At 34.5% G+C, this 13,907-nt stretch overlaps 1 protein-coding gene across 4 annotated transcripts in view; it reads left to right on the top strand.

Moving 5' to 3' along the window:
• LOC126829282 (Kruppel-like factor 3) overlaps window positions 1-13,907 on the top strand; it is a 54,511-nt gene that overhangs the window by 11,749 nt on the left and 28,855 nt on the right. The gene's annotated exons all lie outside the window — the stretch shown is intronic.

Raw genomic sequence — 13,907 nt, 5'->3', positions numbered from 1 at the left:
GGCAACTTATATAACATATATCTGTACGATAAGTGATATTATCCAGCGATAAACAATGGACATTATATGAAATTATTGCAAGAATAGAAGCTGAAACTGTTAGAACCTTTAAATTAATATCCATATTCAACATTACGATAAAAGACTGATTATTGATGACTGATTATTTCGGTTTGTTAGTGTTAGAATTTAAGATCAAGGAACAAATTATTCTGGCTTATAATATGTTTAGCGACAAGATCAACAACAGTGATTTTCCAACAATGTTACAAATGCGGGAGCAAACACTGAATTTCCTAATCAATATGCATATTCAACATTTAGTATCATAAAAGAAAGATCAATGACCACAGATTATTTTGGCATGAATTCACTTACATGTATTGCTACTTTAACACTGTGTAGACTGTAGAGTATTCAATTTGCTCTATATGACTAAATGCTAACTGAATGGTTGTTAGAAATCTTAACCTGCACTATCGCTATATTAGATGGGTGTGGACTTCCATTGTAATAGAAAGTCATATCGTAACAAAAACTGCTTCATAGAATGATCCATTTAATATGATAATTAGGTATAATTGTTACTTGCCAGTATTTAAATCTCGTCAGTAATGCGTCATCTTGAAGTATGAAGCTTTAGTACCACTGTTTACACATATTGTATTGTATATACAACAGCTAGTTGGGTGTGGAATTCATGATGATTACAGTCACTTATAATCTTTACTATGGCTGTTTAAATTTTTAACAGAATGTATTGATAATGTTTTTATTTATCACAAATTATTTGTTCAGGCCACAACATTTTAATATTTAGTAGAATGTTATCTTAAATCTCATTTAAATTATAGCCTTATAAAGTATATCATACCCGGTCCAGATAAAAGTTCTTGATACTTTATGTGTGGAATTGTTTGCAGAAAATATAAACCAATTTGTCTATTGTAATGTAAAGGTCAAGTATTTGATATGGTTAAAGTTATTACTAAATGCATGTTTCTCCAAAAACTTTGGAAATGAAATGATAAAAAAGCCAAAAAAATGTGTGAAGTATAGTTTTATTTTGAAAATGAAATAAAGTTTTTGCGATTAATGAATAAACTCTGAAAATCCAATGCCCATGAAAAGGACATACTGGTACATGTAATTTCTATTTTTTTCTTTCATAAATGCCGTCTTCATTAGCCTAGTCGGAGCAGAACAGTAGAATGTTACACCCCATTTCATTTCATATCATAAATGAATTACGATATTATAACCATTAGCGCTGATCCAGAAGAACTAGAAATAAATGGGTGTTGCCTCATTGTTTGTCGTAGCCTTTCATGTTTGGATTTCTTATCAATAAGTACTTATTATTTATAATTATATACATGCGTTGTACTTTTAAAATATGATTTGTAATTTACGTCTGTTTGGTTTGTATTTAATCCTTTCATCTTATGACTATTCAGTGTACGGTTTATTGAATGGGCGCACCAGGACATTTCTTCTCTTGGTTCGTATTCAGTCTTCGCGTGTCAGTTTGCCTTTTTTATTTGAAACAATTTTTTTTTCTGTTTACCTTTAGAAAAGATTAAATTGTCGGTGTAAAGGTTGCGTAAGCTGCTTATGTTTTTTTTAAATTATATTAAAAGGGTTAAATTTTCATAACCTTTGTAGCGAGAGCTTATTACCGAGTTTTGACACTTTGAACCTAATAAAATAGCATGTCAAATAATGCACTCGTTTCTGAATGAAATAAAATTTGTAATCCGGGCAAACACTTGCCAAAATGACACGTTACCCAAATATGAATAATTCCTTCATAATAATATGCGAACTTCGTGGGTTTTCTTCCGGTCCATGCGGACGAATTATTGAAATAGTATTAAACCATATGTTAGTCCCGAAATGACCTGGTTTGTGTCGAGTGGACATTAAAGCCCATCTCTCTCTCTCTCTCTCTCTCTCTCTCTCTCTCTCTCTTCCATACAAAATTAACCAGTTTTATTTAATAAATTAAATCTGATACAATTCTTGCTTAAAGAGGCATTATAGGGGAGATTAGATAAAGAGGTGATTGTTCTCGCTATAATACTTCAAACTTACGTAACGTAAATAAAATATGTTGAAAATTTCAGTCAAATTGCTCCACTCTGAACCGAAATATTATCTAAAATTGAATTTCAAGCCTAGCCTCGATGATCATTACTAAAGTCGGTAATAAGATGACATCGAGAGTTGATTATGGTCTGGATAAGTTAATTAATGTCTAATTAATAATTTAGGTAACATTTCAAGCCTAAAGAAAGACCTGCAATAGGCAGATTTAGCTCTTGCATAATGTATATTTAAAACTACATTAAATGTAGTTTCCTACATCAATCAAAAAATCCATTTGTAAAATCATTAGATTTATGTATATTTTTGTCATTTTGTATTTATTAATAAACAGATTTATTAATTTAGATTCAAAATTGAATTTGAAATAAATGGAGCCTATTAATCAATGAAAAAACGACAATATAACACGGTGTTATTATAACATTTGTGTAACATGTCATGGTCATATTATACATGTATACATTGTAGCTTGATTTATAAATGGGTGTGTCTATCTGATACCTACATGACCACACCCTCTCTGTTTAATAAATTTGTAATGTATGAGATTAAAGCTGGAGGCGATAGATGTCAGGTTTTGTAAAAGTATGTAATAAAAAGTTTGTTAAATTGTTACAGGCAAAATAAATTCTCTCTCATATTCATAGGATATGTAAATATCCTAGAAATTTAAGGGAGGAGTCCAAGGAAATATAGCAATATACATGTAACTGCTCTGTCAGATATTAAAGTTTAAATTGATCCAATTTTTTTCTAAAAATTGCTTCTAGAGTTATTGTCCCTTTGTAGAATATCACAAATACTCCAACAACTGTTATCATCCATCTTTTAAAACTGTTTGAATGTTTATGCCTGTTTGGTAAGTTGATCGGGAATTCTGTTAACAATTTGGGGAAGCCATGTTCACTTAGTGAGAATGGTGCAGGCTCGTTAACTAGGAGGTACAGGGTTTTATCCCAGTGTTGACTGAGAAAGGTCCTCCAGACAAGTTCATCCTTGTCAATGGTGCAAAAAAAGAGGGCATGTCAAGGAAAATGCCTAGTTGATTGGATTGGACAAAAATGAGGTAATGCGTACACATTGGAGTGCACATAAAAGATCCCTTGGTAGTTCGGATTCAAAGCAGTGTATGTGGAACCAACACTGTTCGGGCATGGCATATACCCATAAACATTTTCCTGGTTGATACATAAAAGTAGGATGTCTCATAAATTAATGACAGAAAGAGTTATTTCCCTTAATTGCAGAGCAGCACAAGTTATCTCTAGACCTATTTGAATAAATTTTATTTGCATTGTTTAGATAGTAAAATGAATGAACTTTTCAATTGTTCTGATTGTTACATATTATTGTCAGAGAAATTTAAAGGTGAAGTCCAGTAATATGTCCTAGATTTTTCCAGAATAAAGATTAGATATAGCGTTTAAGACACAACTGAAAGTACACATATTTCTAACTCTAAAGAAAATTTTGTTCAAAAAATTATTCTAATCGATAAAGTTAGTTTCTTATCATTTCACACGGCCATCTTTACTTCTCTTAAATATGGTAATAATAATTGATGAATTTTCTTTTATACACGTGTGATGAGTTACCTGATGATATAACAACAGTCAATACATTATAATAGGAGGGGATGGGTGGCCGAATTGTTTAGATCATAAAGTCTGTCATTGAGTCAAGTTGCGAGGTTTCGATTCCCCCACTTGTACATGACAAGAATTAGGGTCGCCTGTCCAACCTCTTGGGCTTTCTCCAGGTCCCCTGGTTTCCTCCTACTGCTGGTGCTAAAAAAAAAACCTACACGCAATCAAATTATTGAAATAAGATGTTGGTCCCAAAATGACCTAGTTTGTGTCGTAGATATTAAACCACATTTCTCTCTCACTTTAAAATAGTGCAAATTTTTGACAGATGAAATATATTGCTTGTTGTGCTTGTAAATAGTACTTAGATGTAATAAAAATGAAGAAATGAGGAAATTTGTACCAGAGAAATTTGTGCTGGACAAAACCTGAATTTGAGCCCAATATTGCCAATGGCACTTGGCTTTTTTCCATCCTCTAATTAATGCATGGCAAGTTGTCTGTGAAGAATGAAAGTAAAGTGTTTCTTTAACTACATGTTGGTCGAGGTGATATATTTAAAAACAAAGCCACACCCAACATGTTTAATGTTCTGTGTAATTTACCTTATTTAACCCAATAAACACATTCAGTAGTACAGTAATTCACTGTCAACCAACAGCCTTACCATATTTATCCTAATAAACACATTCAGTAGTAACTTTAGTGTCAACCAACTGATTTACGTTATTTTAACATACAATATGCAAGAGCTGAATCTGGCTATTGCAGGTCTTTCTTATTCTTTAGGTCTAAAATGTTATATAAACTATTAATTAAACATTTATTAACATGAAAAGATCTTAATCAACTCTCGATGCCATCTTATGTGTCCGATTTTCACTGGATTTGAATCCGATCTGCTGCTCAACGTTCATTGATGATTAAATCCAAAAATGGATAATCGAGACATGTTTTAAGCGTACATACTTTAGTAACGACGATCGAGTAGGCTAAGCCTAAAATTCAATCGCTAATATCTCGGTTCAGAGTGGAGCAATTTGAGTAAAATTTTCACTCTTTAAAAAAAAAAAAAAGCTATGGTTTATAAATCAGGAGAGCGATTTTCAATTTTAAGGCCGGGAGAAAAACCTCCCTTTGGTCGACATCAGGTGCATGGCAGGTGCTCACGAGCGATGGCGCACCTCAAATCAAAAACAATGACTGCTTAATGAGTTGTTACTCTTAATAAGATTTTAGTGTTGTTTCTCTTAAGATTTGAGTATGTTAGAAATGTTTCATACCGACAAAAGAGAAAACATGCGACAACTCTTTTGACTCCCCGGACGACTTAGCTGCTGTAGGCATATGTTTTGTTGCCTGGCAACCTATCTTTAATTAAGGAAACAAAATAGATAATCTCCTTACTTGGATTTAATCTAAGAGACCCCTTTAAGTTTAATCAAACTATATAATCACATAGGTAGCAAACTTAATTTCTGGCATACAAACTATAATAATAATAACTATGGTATAAAAAATACATGGACTACTGTAGATATAATAATAGATTAGGCACAATAGATCAGACATACCTTACATGTACTACTGTAGATGTAATATATCAGACACACCCTAAATTATAATCACTATCATAGTTAAATCTTAATAACATTCAATGATGATATTAACTATTTTAAAGGTAAAAGTTTCCCTGTCAACGTTGGTTTTCATAAGATATAGTGTGGGTGCTTCAACGTACAATTGATATATAAGCTATTGTTGGCCTTCCGAAAGTTCCTTGGAATTTTTGTACCTGGTCTCCCTGGTGGAGGTGCTCCTGGTCATTCAAATGAGATAAAAAAGAAAGAAAATGGAGTCCAGTGTACATGTATACACTTAATTGGAACACATTAAAGTCCAATGACTGTTGGAATGGTAATAAGAGTAGGCCAGTTGGTGCAGAAAAGTAGGAACTTTAACCCAGTTTCATTTATGTTCAATACAAATAGAATTTTATGCCAAAAAATTGAAGTGTCTGCAAAACTTGAGGTGAAATCATTGAGTAAGGGTTTTTGATTGTTAGAGCTGATGTGAGAGAAAGATGTGTATGACTGAGTTATTATACTTACTCGATATAATTACGTGTCTATGAGTCAGTTATATTATCTTTAGGGGTTGGTTTTATAAGTATGTACAATATAAAGATATCAAGAGTAAGATAAACATTATAATCAATTTTTATAAAAAGCAAAAAAAAGAACAGCACCTTATAAGGTATCATCCAATATAAAGATTTAGTAAATATACCCGGAAGAAATTCACCTTACAATTTATTGATTTGATACAAGGAATATTTTTAAATTAGATAAAAGAGCATGATACATGTATGTGGGTGTGAATGGGTCACCCAACCACCAGGTTATTTTCTACACACTATCATGCACAAGACGGAGTATGCTCACTCTGTTAGTCTCAAAATAAGCAAAGTACATGTATTGTGTTAAACCCCATTCCTTTAGTCGATTGATACTAAAAACAAGGGTCCCATTGCTAGGCACATGCGGTTGACAATTGAAGATGAGTAGGCAGAAACGCTGTCCATGTAAAATGGCCCTCATCTACTTATTTTAAATGGCTTCACTTTCTGTCTAAATTCAGCCTAAAATGAAAAAAAAAAAGGCAAAACAAAAAATAATGTTAAAAAATAGTAAAAAAAATAGTAAAATAAATAGAATGTTAGTGGTGAAATATTGATTTTCCAGACAGTATAATTCATTCTAATCTTACTGGTGAATAAGGCATGATCTCACAAACCGGTGACTAAGGCGCGATCTCACACACCGGTGACTAAGGCGCAATTTCACAAACCAGTGATGAAGGCACTGTCTCACAAACCAGGGAGTAAGGTGATGTCTCCCAAACTATAGATGAAGGCGCTTGCTTACAAACCAGCGAGTAAGGCACTGGCTCACAAACCAGCGAGTAAGGCGCTGGCTCACAAACCAGCGAGTAAGGCGCTGGCTCACAAACCAGTCAGTAAGGCACTGGCTCACAAACCAGTGATTAAGATCCTGTCTCAGAAACCAGTGAACAAGGCCCTGTCAGTAAGGCGCTGTCTTACAAACCAGTAAGATCCTGTCTCACAAACATGTAACTAAGACCCAGTCTCACAAACCTGCTACCAAGGTGCTGTCTCACAAACCAGGAGGTCCTGATGTTGGCCTAAGAATTTTCCAGCCAGGATTCTCCATGTCAGTGGTGTAGGACAGAGGGCCTGGCAATGAAAAGCACCAGGTCGATCCGATGGAATGAGGATTCTGGGTTCACCTGTACTCATTGGCGAGAACAGAAAAGGATGGGGTTAAACCCTAATCCATTTCAATTCCATACATTACTTAAAGGGGTATTAGGTAAGATTAGATAAAGAGCTGACAGTTCTCGCTATAAAAGTTAAAAAAAATAGATAATTATAAGGGAATATGTTAAAAATTTCAGTCAAATTACTTCACTTTGAGCCTAGTTATAGGCGAATCAATTACAGTCTAGCCTGACTGTTATTGATTATCCATTTTTACAGTAACCCGATCAACCGCAAATTGTATTTAAATCAACTTAATATCGGAGTCATCCTATGGTATCAAGAGTTGATTATAGTCTTGGTAAGTCAATTAATGTCCAATAATTTATATAAGATTTAAGGCCTACCTAAAGAAAGACCTGCTATAGGCACATTTAGCTCGTGCATAATGCCTGTTTAAATGACGTATTAAGTTTTGGAGGATAATGATGAATCTGCTTATCTATTTGAGCTCATCCAGAAAAAAGTTGACTCTCCATATAAACGGTATCTTGTTCGGGTTTATTAATTTGATACTTTACGCCTATCGCCATTCTAGAGACATGAGAAGTCACATTAAATAACGTTTAATAGTATGTTGAACACATAAAGCAAGTTGGTGAAGCAGATTAGGACATATGAACCTATTATAAAACATTGTATATATACATGTATACTGAGGTTAATAACCTGTTTTATACATTGTTACACTGTAAAAATTATCTACACTTCTATTGCTGTTCAAGTATGACAACTACGGTACTTCTGGGTATTGTGTGGAAAAGGAAGAAGCATCGATCTTGTCTCTGGGTTTCTATCCTCTGGGTTGTGACTTTTTGGGGGTTTTCATGAAAAGAATATTAATCTCTGAGCTATATGTATACGCCTCTTGCAACGTTGCCAATCATCTTTCTTCAAATTGTGAAATAAGTAAAACAATAATAAATGTAAATAATGATGATGTTTCATAGTAAAAGGCGACTTTGTTCTTTGAGTGGTCGCGATCAGATGCTAGTTTCTAGAATGGGGTCGCAACCCAAAAAAGGTTGAGAACCATTGATCTAGTCATTCAGATGGGATGAAAAATCTAGATCCACCCATCTGCTTGTTGTTAAAAGAACCTTTGACAGTTAGAATCCGATGAAAAGTATTTGGAAGCTCCGCTGTCTGGCCAAACTTTCAACTATATAGTATACCCGTCTTCATTAAAGAAGTAGGACATGCAACCCCATTTCATTTTATCTGCAACTTCACTGTTTAAAATACCTGTATGTGTCTGAATAGGATATGTTCACTTGTGTTCAAAATGTATTTTATGTCAAATTTGAGATAAATCTGTCAATCCAACGAACAAAATGCTTTGTTCTAAAAGTAGGCCTGCAGTTTTTTGCATATAATATGTACAGTTAAAGACATTTATTTTAACTTGATATCCTCTTGATAAGAACTACATAATGCACAGCCAAGAGAGAGACAAGTGATGTATATTGGTACCGTACTGTAATAAGGTAATTATCCCGAGTGTTGTACCAATCAATATATTACGCAATGTCGAGACCTTTAAACAACTTAAAATACAGACACACTATCACACAAGTTATCATGTGACCACTATCTTTATCTTACTAAGATGTTCCATGTAATTGTAATATTTAAATATTTCATATACTTTATCGATTAAAATTTATATCAAAATGATGAATAAGAAGAAGTTTATTTTTATCTTTGTATTTTCAATACATCTTACAAACAATTTACTTTACAAAGGTACTTTTTCAGGCGATTGGAACTAATGTATTTAACCCGAACACAAACACCATGTGGGGTTGGGTGGTCGATTGGTGCAACATGTGCACGTCAGATCATAAGGTCTGTCATTGTGTCAAGTGGCATTTCAATTGCCTGCTTGTACATGACAAGTAGGGTCGCCTGTCCAACCTCATTGGATTTTCTCTGGGTCCTCTGTTTTCTTCCCACTGCTGAAGACCCCTGCTAGCAAAGCAAATTATTGAAATTAAATTGAATCATATTAGTCCAAAAATCACCAAGTTTGTGTCTAATTGACGTTAAAGTCCATTTTCTCTCTCCATATGGCGTTCCAGGGACGAGACTATTCCAACGTTCTACACCTGTGGAGCTAGACAGCATCCTAAAATTCTTGGTTATGTGGTTATATAGGCAGCAAGGTTTTTACATGGGCTATGCCTGTTCCCCTGTCACATTCCCATATCCTGAGATTTTGAATTCTGTGCAGGACATGAATTAATAATATTGATAAAAAGACTGAACAAAGACAAATCTATGCCTGACAAAGCCAGAATTTGTGCCTGACAAGCCAGAATTTGTATCTGTTGTTTATTGTCTTAATGATTCCACTTTGGTTCAGTGATTATGTGAGTAAGGCACTGATTCACAAACCAGTGACTAAGGTGCTGTTTCACAAATCAGTGATAAAGGCAAACCAGTCAGTAGCCCCCTGTCTCACAAACCAGTGACTAAGATCCTGTCTCACAAACCAGTGAACAAGGCCCTGTCAGTAAGGCGCTGTCTTACAAACCAGTAAGATCCTGTCTCACAAACATGTAACTAAGACCCAGTCTCACAAACCTGCTACCAAGGTACTGTCTCACAAACCAGGAGGTCCTAATGTTGGCCTAAGAATTTTCCAGCCAGGATTCTCCATGTCAGTGGTGTAGGACAGAGTGCCTGGCAATGAAAAGCACCGGGTTGATCGGATGGAATGAGGATTCTAGGTTCACCTGTACTCATTGGCGAGAACAGAAAAGGATGGCGTTAAACCCTAATCCATTTCAATTCCATACATTACTTGAAGGGGCATTAGGTACGATTAGATAAAGAGCTGACAGTTCTCGCTACAAGTACAAGCCAGAATTTGTATCTGATAAAGTCTGAATTTGTGCCTGTCAAAGTCAGAATTTGTGCCCAAAAGAGTCTGAATTTGTGCTGACAAGCCAGAATTTGTACCTGACAAAGCCTGAAATTATGCCTGACAAAGCCGGAATCTGTGGTTGTTAATGTTTATAACAGGTGAATTAAATTACAAGCTTCTTTATGCCCATCACCAAGCTGGGAAATAACCATTTTAGTTGTACCTGGCATAATGTCAGTCACTACTAAACTATAGTAGTTGTCATTTCAAAGATTGTGCTGGACAGAAAAATGGGAGATCTGTTCCAGGTAATATTGACACAAGAGGGATTGTGCTATGCCTCTCAGGTATATGTCTCATAGGTAGCCGATTTCACAATTTGGTTATACCCATCAATACGACTGGCTTAACGGAACAATTGTTGACCTTGATCGGAGATGGAGATTAGGGTAAAATCGTTTTTACACCAGAGAGCAAAGAGTATTTAAATAACAGGAACTGTTTAGCCGAGTAATTTGAGATGGGTGACATAAATTTGTGGTTTTTGCTACAGTATAAGTCATCTCCGATTGTTCTCGGCCGTAAGACGATATACATACTCATATTATTATAATAAAAGAGATTTTAAAGATATTATATTTGAATTGTTTATCCTTTAAAACATCATCTCTTTTCCTCCCACTTATCGCGCCTGGATAAACATAAAAAAGTTAAACGCGAAAGAAATATTACTATATGATAAAGGCCTACGTGATTATATACTATGTTGATGCAAGTGAAATTAAAACCACTGTCATTTGTATTTTTTGAACAATTTTTATACGGCCACATGGAAATGTAAACGTATGTTGCCGTCGCCCCTGTCCGTCTGTCCGTCCGTCCACAATTTCAGCAATTTCTGTTTATTATGTCTAGAGTAATAGCCTTTGTTTCACTTTTATTGAACCTTGTAAATGCTCTAATGCCAAAAGTTATCATCCGATCTCTCTGAAATTTATATGCATTATTTAAATTAGTGAAAGCAGGAAGCCTATTGAATTTCAGCAATTTACAATAAATACTTCTATAGTTATGGCCCTTGTTTCACTTTGTTCAACCTTGTTAATGCTTGATTTATGAAAGTTATCATCCGATATGTATGAAATTTATATGCATCATTTAAATTTGTGAAATACGTCAATAATTTCTAGAGTTATGGCAAATGTGAACCTTGTGAACATTTGAATGACAAAAGTGATCATCTGATCTGTATGAAATTTATATGCATTATTTAAATTAGTAAAACGAAAAAGCCTGTCAAATTTCAAAAATTTCTGTAGATTACTTCCAGAGTTGAGACCCTTGTTTCAGTTTGTAGAACCTTGTGAACCCTCAAACGGCAAAAATTATAATCTGATCTGTATGGAACTGTCTTGTAAAGGACCCAATTACCTACAAAGGAATAAATATGCGACAACCCTTGTCGACCGCTTGGACGATTTAGCTGCTGTGGTCGTATGTTTCGTTGCCTGGCAACCTATCTTTTTTTGGGTGGGTTATCAGTAATGCATGCTAAAATGCATCTAAATTGATTACTTTAATATTTAATTTAGAAATAAAACACCAACATGTCAACATTAGGTAATCTCCCGGGTTGGATTAAATCGGATTTAAAAGAGCCCCATCAAAAGAATTTACCCCAAACTTGTTTATATTATATGTGTATTTCAGATGCTAAAATGTACTCAGATTGGTCATTTAATAATTTATTAAGAAAACTAAACCAAAATGTTAATGGTAGATAAACTCCCAGCTTTGATTCAGGACCAGACTTTTGACCATATTGCATTTATATCATCAACAGAAGAATACAAATGTTGTGAAATGTTCAAATAAATGCTAATCAGTTGATCAACAAAATTGTTTAAGTGATTACGTTTCCCCATTGTATAGCCCAGTGAATTTGACTATCAAGTAGATTTCTTCACTTCTGCGAGAATCTAGGTATATTTATGTATAGGCGTACGGGGAAATTTTTGACTGGGGGGGCGGTGGTGGTTGATGCCCAAAAAATGTAGTTGGGTTCTTAGTATGTTACATAATAATAATAAATTCGCTGTTAAATTGGAAACATTCAAGAACACAATATTTTTTTATACAACTTTTACAAAGTACAATTGTGTGCCCAAATTTTCCCAGCATTTGGTGCCCAAAATGGGGGGGCGGCCGACCCCCCAGCCCCCTCAGCTCGTACGCTTATGTGTTTATGTCTGAGACCACTCCTTTAAAGGGATGAACTGTATGTAAAGAAGAAAATATAAATAAATATAAAATACGTCCATGTAAAAAATAAACAACTTTACTTCATTATGATATACACCAAGTCATAAACTAGCTGTCTGAACTCTATAGGAGTCTTCAGATGTTATAATGTATATGAATAATTATAGAATGATAGATTTCCATGACAATGGATTATTCTTGAACTATCTCAGTTTGATTTCATTTATAAATAATTTAATAAGAATGGAAATTTAAGGTTGATAACTGTATAAAGCAAACAGAGGCACTATTGGGCAAGGGTGGGGGAGGGGCAGTTTGTCATGCCCACTTTAACCCAGCCCAATATTTTTGTTTTTGTCATCTGGGGACTATTGAAATGGGACCGCCCATCCCTTCATCTGTCTGTCACATGACCTGTTTTCTATAGTACCACCTGTGTTGTAGTGTACAATAACAGGATGTGCACTTTTATGAAAATACAGTTTGGTTTGGGCAACTCTGGGGGTTCCCCCCACTGCAACATTAATTATGAAGGCAATATAGTTACATTTGATCTTGAATGTTTTCTGAAAAGTTAACTATTATGAAAATGTTATCTGTGCCCCTAATACAGATCCCAAATTTAATGCTGGTGTCCATTTTTAAAAATTCTGACAAAAAATGATTGATTGAATTAACTTGCTGAAAAGTTTAATGCTGGTGTCCATTTATAAAAATTCTGACAAAAAATGATTGATTGAATTAACTTGCTGAAAAGTATCAAAGTGTGTAATCGCTAGTGGTATGCAGGATGACAACATCATACTTAAATGTTGTAAGTTTGGGTATTGGGTGACCAAGTAGTCTAATGAATGCACTTTAGATCATATGGTCTGAGGTCTGTCATTGATTCAAGTGATGTACATGACAACGACTAGGGTCGTCTGTCTAACATATTGAGTTTTCTCTGGGTCCTTTGGTTTTCTCCTAATGCTAAAGACCCCTATGGCAGCAAACCATTGCCATAAATATTGCCATATTTACATGTATGTTTGTCTCAAAGTGATCTTGTTTGTGTTCAGTAGATGTTAAATTGTCCCAAAGTGATCTAGTTTGTGTTCAGTGGATGTTAAATATCGCTTTTAGTTTAAGATAAATATGAGAGAGAGTCACCTGGTTATAGTACTAGTCACTAGTAGTAGGAGAAAAGGGAGAAGTCATTATTTTTAATAATACAGGTGTGGTGTATGAGGCAGAATATATTATACCACTATTCACGTATGTATTTGAGGAGTTATAAAAATCTTGTGAAATATATGGAAATGTGGTCGTATATTGCTGTCGCCCCTGGCAGGCCATCGACCACAATTTCTTGTGAACAATCTACAGACTACATTTATCATCTGATTGTTTTGAAATTGATTATATGTTGCTAACATTAGTGAGATGAAGACGCCTATTTAATTTCAAAATAGACAGTAGGCATATCCTTCCTCATCTGTGACACACAAAAAGCTGGAAATATCATTAGCCTTTTTTTATTCCCAATAAAGTAGGTCTACAACATTATTTGAACTGGTAATGGTGTTAATAACCCTTTAGTTGATATAGTTAATGGTAGGGTTTAATAATACACTATAGCTCTACCTACATTATTAACAATTACACAATGACATATAGACGATCATCTGTCAAGTGGTGTTTTATTACATACAAATCATACTGTGAGGTATTTATTCTATGAAATGAAATGGGATTTAAT

This window comes from Patella vulgata, chromosome 8 (assembly GCF_932274485.2).
Source record: "Patella vulgata chromosome 8, xgPatVulg1.2, whole genome shotgun sequence".
NCBI classification, from domain to species: Eukaryota; Metazoa; Mollusca; class Gastropoda; family Patellidae; genus Patella; species Patella vulgata.
Note: the sequence above shows the minus strand (reverse complement) of the source record. Positions and strands in the feature narration are given on the sequence as shown.